Below are 7153 nucleotides of genomic sequence, written 5' to 3' on the forward strand. Positions count from 1 at the left end.
TATGATGATACCAACGATCGAATCTCGAGCAAGTAACATACTAATGACAAAGGGAACAACATATGTTGTTATGCGGTTTGACCGATAAAGATCTTCGTAGAATATGTAGGAGCCAATATGAATATCCAGGTTCCATTATTGGTTATTGATCGAAGATGTGTCTCGGTCATGTCTACATAGTTCTCGAACCCATAGGGTCCGCACGCTTAATGTTCGATGACGATTTGTATTATGAGTTATGTGATTTGATGACCGAAGTTTGTTCGGAGTCCCGGATGAGATCACGGACATGATGAGGAGTCTCGAAATGGTCGAGAGGTAAATATTCATATATTGTAAGGCTATATTCGGACATCGGAAAGGTTCCGAGTGATTCGGGTATTTTTCGGAGTACCGGGGAATTACGGGAATTCATCGGGAGAAGTAATGGGCCTTATTGGGCCATACGGGAAAATGGGGAGGCAGGTGATACGTCTCCAACATATCTATAATTTTTGATTGTTCCATGCTATTATAGTACCCCTTTTGGATGTTTATGGGCTTTATTTTACATATTTATATCATTTTTGGGATTAACCTACAAACCGGAGGCCCAAACCATATTGCTGTTTTTTTGCCTATTTCGGTATTTCGAAGAAAAGGAATATCAAACGGAGTCCAAACGGAATGAAACCTTCGGGAGCGTGATTTTTGGAACAAATCTGATCCGGAGAGCTTGGAGTGCAAGTCAAGAAGCTCCCGAGGGCCCCACGAGATAGCCCCCCCCCCCTGTAGGGCGCGCCCCCTATCTCGTGGGCCCCTCGGGCGGCCACCGACGTACTTCTTCCTCCTATATATACCTACGGACCCGGAAAACATCCAGGAGCACCAAGAAACACAATTTCCACCGCCATAACCTTCTATATCCGCGAGATCTCATCTTGGAGCCTTCGCCGGCACTCTGCCGGAGGGGGAATCAACCACGGAGGGCTTCTACATCAACATCCTTGCCCCTCCGATGAGTTGTGAGTAGTTTACCACAGAACTACGGGTCCATAGTTATTAGCTAGATGGCTTCTTCTCTCTTTTTGGATCTCAATACAATGTTCTCCCCCCTCTTGTGGAGATCTATTCGATGTAATCTCTTTTTGCGGTGTGTTCGTCGAGATCCGATGAATTGTGGGTTTATGATCAAGTTTATCTATGAATAATATTTGAATCTTCTCTGAATTCTTTTATGTATGATTGAGTTATCTTTGCAAGTCTCTTTGAATTATCAGTTTGGTTTGGCCTACTAGATTGATCTTTCTTGCCATGGGAGAAGTGCTTAGCTTTGGGTTCTACCTTGCGGTGTTCTTACCAGTGACAGAAAGGGTTTTAAGACACGTATTGTATTATTTCCATCGAGGATAACAAGATGGGGTTTATATCATATTGCATGTGTTTATCCCTCTACATCATGTCATCTTGCTTAAGGCGTTACTCTGTTCTTATGAACTTAATACTCTAGATGCAGGCATGAGTCGGTCGATGTGTGGAGTAATAGTAGTAGATGCAGGCAGGAGTCGGTCTACTTGTTATGGACGTGATTCCTATATACATGATCATGCCTAGATAATCTCATAACTATGCGCTTTTCTATCAATTGCTCGATAGTAATTTGTTCACCCATCGTAATACTTATGCTATCTCGAGAGAAGCCTCTAGTGAAACCTATGGCCCCCGGGTCTATCTCTTATCATATTTGCTTTCAATCTATCTTTATTTGCATCTTTAATTTTTGCATCTATCTTATAAAATACGAAAAATATATTTATCTTATCATACTATCTCTATCAGATCTCACTTTCGTAAGTGACCGTGAAGGGATTGACAACCCCTTTATTGCGTTGGTTGCGAGTTCTCAGTTTGTTTGTGTAGGTGTGTGGGACTTTTGAGGAGCCTCCTACTGGATTGATACCTTGGTTCTCAAAACTGAGGGAAATACTTATGCTACACTTTTCTGCATCACCCTCTCCTCTTTGAGGAAAACCAACGCAAGCTCAAGACATAGCAAGAAGGATTTCTGGCGCCGTTGCCGGGGAGGTCTTCGCTCAAGTCAAGACATACCAAGTACCCATCACAAACCCATCTCCCTCGCATTTACATTATTTGCCTCTCGTTTTCCTCTCCCCCACTTCACCCTTACCGTTTTATTTGCCATCTCTTTCCCAATCTCCTCTCTTTTTCGCTTGCCTTCTTCCTCTCTCTTTTGCTTGCCCTTTCGTTTGCTCATTTGGTTGGAATAGATGCTTATTTATTGCTAAACAGAGAACCTAAGATCTATGGATCCTCATCCGCTTGCTAATCTTTTTAAGAGATCCAATTATGATGAACCAATTGCTAGTGAGTTTTGTGCACTAGACTATCTTTATGAAGCTTTGCTCAAAATTTGTGTGTCTGAAAATTATGATGAAGAAATTTATGAAGAGATTCACGATAACTCCTTGAATAAAAAGCATGATTGCAATTATTTTCCTATAAATTCTCTTGATGTCAATTGTGCTAATAATATGCAAAACCCTAAGCTTGGGGATGCTAGTTTTGCTATGTCTACTACTTGTTTCAATGATCATGATTGGGGTGATTCTTCTTATAACATTGAAAATTTATTTAAGCCCCATGATGAATATAAGATTGATAACAGTGTTTGCAATAATATTGAAAGTGGTTTTGGAAGAGTGTCAACTTTAGATCCCACATATTTGGAGTATGTTCAATCTTATGATATTTTTGATAAAAGTGGGTTTGGAAAGGTCATGACTTTAGTTAGTGTTAATCCCACTATCTCGGAAGAGTGTCAACTTTGCATGCATGTGGATCATGTTGAGAATATGTTTTGTGATAGCTATTTTGTTGATTTTGCCTATGATCCTACATGTAATTATTATGAGAGAGGAAAATATGGTCATAGAAATTTTTATCTTATTAAATTACCTCTCGTCATGTTGAGATTGCTATCGTCTCTTTTTTCTTCCTTGCATATGCTAGTTTTTGCTTGCCTTGCAAATTTGTTTGCTTATAATATGCCTATGCATAGGAAGTATGTTAGACTTAGATGTGTTTGTCACGTGTTACATGATGCTCTCCTTGTGCTTCAATTCTTGTCTTTCATGTGAGCATCATCAAAATTATCAATGCCTAGCTAAGAGGCTTTAAAGAAAAGCGCTTGTTGGGAGACAACCCAATATTTTTCCTTGATGTTATTCAATAAATCTTGCATATACCTTCTGTTTAGATGTATTTTTATCTTTTAATTAGTGTTTGTGCCAAGTAGAACCTATAGGATAACCTACGATGATAGTTGATTTGATTCTGCTGAAAAACAGAAACTTTGCACGAACGAATATAATTTTGTTAAATCACAGGAACGTGATTTTGCGTTGATTCTTTTTGCTTCTGTTCAATAGACAAATTGTCCAGGACTTCCTATTTTCGTAGGATTTTTAGAGTTCCAGAAGTTTGCGTTAGTTACAGATTGCTACAGACTATTCTATTTTTGACAGATTCTGTTTTTCGTGTGTTGTTTGCTTATTTCAATGCATTTATGGCTAGTAATTCAGTCTATGAACCATAAAGAAGTTGGAATACAGTAGATTTAACACCAAAATAAATAAAGAATGAGTTCATTTCAGTACCTTATGTGGTGGTTTTGTTTTCTTTCACTAACGGAGCTTATAAGATTTCCTGTTGAATTTTGTGTTGTGAAGTTTTCAAGTTTTGGGTAAAGCTTTTATGGACTATGGAATAAAGGGTGGCAAGGGCCTAAGCTTGGGGATGCCCATGGAACCCCAAGATATTCAAGGATAGCCAAGAGCCTAAGCTTGGGGATGCCCCGGGAAGGCATCCCCTTTTTCGTCTTCGTTCATTGGTAACTTTACTTGGAGCTATATTTTTATTCGCCACATGATATATGTTTTGCTTGGAGCGTCGTGTATTATATTAGTCTTTGCTTTTTAGTTTACCACAATCATCCTTGCTGTACACACCTTTTGGGAGAATCCTATTTGATTAGAATTTGCTAGAATACTCTATGTGCTTCACTTATATCTTTTGAGCTTGATAGTTTTTGCTCTAGTGCTTCACTTATATCTTTTAGAGCACGGTGGTGTCTTAATTTTGTAGAAATTGCTAGTCTATCATGCTTAACTTATATTATTTTGAGAGTCTTTTAGAACAGCATGGTATTCGTTATATCATAAAGTTGGTCCTAGAATTATGAGCATCCAAGTAGGGTATAATAAAAACTATCACAGGAAGTGAATTGGATGTTGTGATCAACTTGATACTTGATAATTGTTTTGAGATATGGAGGTAGTGATATTAAAGTCATGCTAGTTGGGTGATTATGAATTCAAAGAATGCTTGTGTTGAAGTTAGCAAGTCCCTTAACATGCACGTATGGTTAAAGTTATGTAACAAATTTGAAACATGAAGTGTACTTGGCTTGTGCATCCTTATGAGTGGCGGTCGGGGACGAGCGATGATCTTTTCCTACCAATCTATCCCCCTAGGAGCATGCGCGTAGTACTTGATTTTTGATGACTTCTAAATATTTGCAATAAGTATATGAGTTCTTTTGACTAATGTTGAGTCCATGGATTATACGCACTTTTACCTTTCCGCCTTTGCTAGCCTCTTCGGTACCGTGCATTGCCCTTTCTCACATTGAGAGTTGGTGCAAACTTGGCCGTTGCATCCAAACCCCGTGATACGATACGCTCTATCACACATAAACCTCCTTATATCTTCCTCAAAACAGCCACCATACCCACTTATTATGGCATTTCCATAGCCATTCCGAGATATATTGCCATGCAACTTTCCACTGTTCCGTTCTTCATTATCATGACACACTTTACTTTTGTCATATTGCCATTGCATGATCATGTAGTTGACATCATATTTGTGGTAAAGCCACCATGCATTATTTTTCATACATGTCACTCTTGATTCATTGCACCATCCCGGTACACCGCCGGAGGCATTCATATAGAGTCATATCTTATTCTAGTTTCGAGTTGTAATTCTTATGTTGTAATCAATAGAAGTGTGATGATCATCATTATTAGAACATTGCCCAAAGAAAAAAAAGAAAGGCAAAAAAAGGCCCAAAAGAAAAAAAAAGAAAAAAAAGAAAAAAAGGAAGAAAAAGAATAAATAAAAAGGGCAATTTTACTATCTCTTTTTCCACACGTGTGCTTCAAAGTAGCACCTTGTTCTTTATGTAGTGAGTCTCATATTTTGTTCTTCAAAGTAGCACCATGTTTTTCGTTTAGTGAGTCTCATAAGTTGTCTTTTTCATACTAGTGGGGATTTTTTCATTTGAGAACTTGGCATGTATATTCCTACGATGGGCTTCCTCAAATGCCGTAGGTCTTCATGAGCAAGCAAGTTGGATGCACACCCACTAGTTTTCCTTTGTTGAGCATTCTTTGTAGCTCTAGTGCATCTGTTGCATGGCAATACCTACTCCTCATGTTGACATCAATTGATGGGCATCTCCATAGCCTGTTGATTATCCTCGTCAATGTGAGACTTTCTCCTTTTTTGTCTTCACCACACAATCCCCATCATCATATTCTATTCCACCCATAGTGCTATATCCATGGCTCACGCTTGAAGTGTTACTATTTCTTATGTCAATATGAACTTTTATTTTGTATTCATTTGGATCTGAACTTTCATGCCACAATGAAGAAAATTACATTATGAATTATCCTAGGTAGCATTCCACATCAAAAATTCTCTTTTTATCATTTACCTACATGAGGACGAGCAGGAATTAAGGTTGGGGATGCTTGATACGTCTCCAACGTATCTATAATTTTTGATTGTTCCATGCTATTATATTACCCCTTTTGGATGTTTATGGGCTTTATTTTACATATGTATATCATTTTTGGGACTAGCCTACTAACCGGAGGCCCAACCCATATTGCTGTCTTTTTTGCCTATTTCAGTATTTCGAAGAAAAGGAATATCCAACAGAGTCCAAACGTAAAGAAACCTTCGGGAGCGTGATTTTTGGAACAAACTGATCCGGAGAGCTTGGAGTGCAAGTCAAGAAGCTCCCGAAGGCCCCACGAGATAGCGGGCCGCCCCCCCCCTGTAGGGCGCGCCCCCTGTCTCATGGGCCCCTCGGGCGGCCACCGACGTACTTCTTCCTCCTATATATACCTACGGACCCCGAAAACATCCAGGAGCACCACGAAACACAATTTCCACCGACGTAACCTTCTGTATCCGCGAGATCTCATCGTGGAGCCTTCGCCGGCACTCTGCCGGAGGGGGAATCGACCACGGAGGGCTTCTACATCAACATCCTTTCCCCTCCAATGAGTTGTGAGTAGTTTACCACAGACCTACGGGTCCATAGTTATTAGCTAGATGGCTTCTTCTCTCTTTTTAGATCTTAATACAATGTTCTCCCCCTCTCTTGTGGAGATCTATTCGATGTAATCTCTTTTTGTGGTGTGTTTGTTGAGATCCGATGAATTGTGGGTTTATGATCAAGTTTATCTATGAATAATATTTGAATCTTCTCTGAATTCTTTTATGTGTGATTGAGTTATCTTTGCAAGTCTCTTCGAATTATAAGTTTGGTTTGGCCTACTAGATTGATCTTTCTTGCCATGGGAGAAGTGCTTAGCTTTGGGTTCAATCTTGCGGTGTTCTTACCCAGTGACAGAAAGGGTTGCAAGACACGTATTGTATTGTTGCCATCGAGGATAACAAGATGGGGTTTATATCATATTGCACGTGTTTATCCCTCTACATCATGTCATCTTGCTTAAGGCATTACTCTCTTCTTATGAACTTAATACTCTAGATGCAGGCAGGAGTCGGTCGATGTGTGGAGTAATAGTAGTAGATGCAGGCAGCAGCCGGTCTACTTGTTATGGACGTGATGCCTATATACATGATCATGCCTAGATAATCTCATAACTATGCGCTTTTCTATCAATTGCTCGACAGTTATTTGTTCACGCACCGTAATACTTATCCTATCTCGAGAGAAGCCTCTAGTGAAACCTATGGCCCCCGGATCTATCTCTTATCATGTTTTCTTTCAATCTATCTTTATTTGCATCTTTACTTTTTGCATCTATCTTATAAAATACCAAAAATATAT

The sequence above is a fragment of the Triticum dicoccoides genome, chromosome 5B (genome assembly GCF_002162155.2).
Source record: "Triticum dicoccoides isolate Atlit2015 ecotype Zavitan chromosome 5B, WEW_v2.0, whole genome shotgun sequence".
NCBI classification, from domain to species: Eukaryota; Viridiplantae; Streptophyta; class Magnoliopsida; order Poales; family Poaceae; genus Triticum; species Triticum dicoccoides.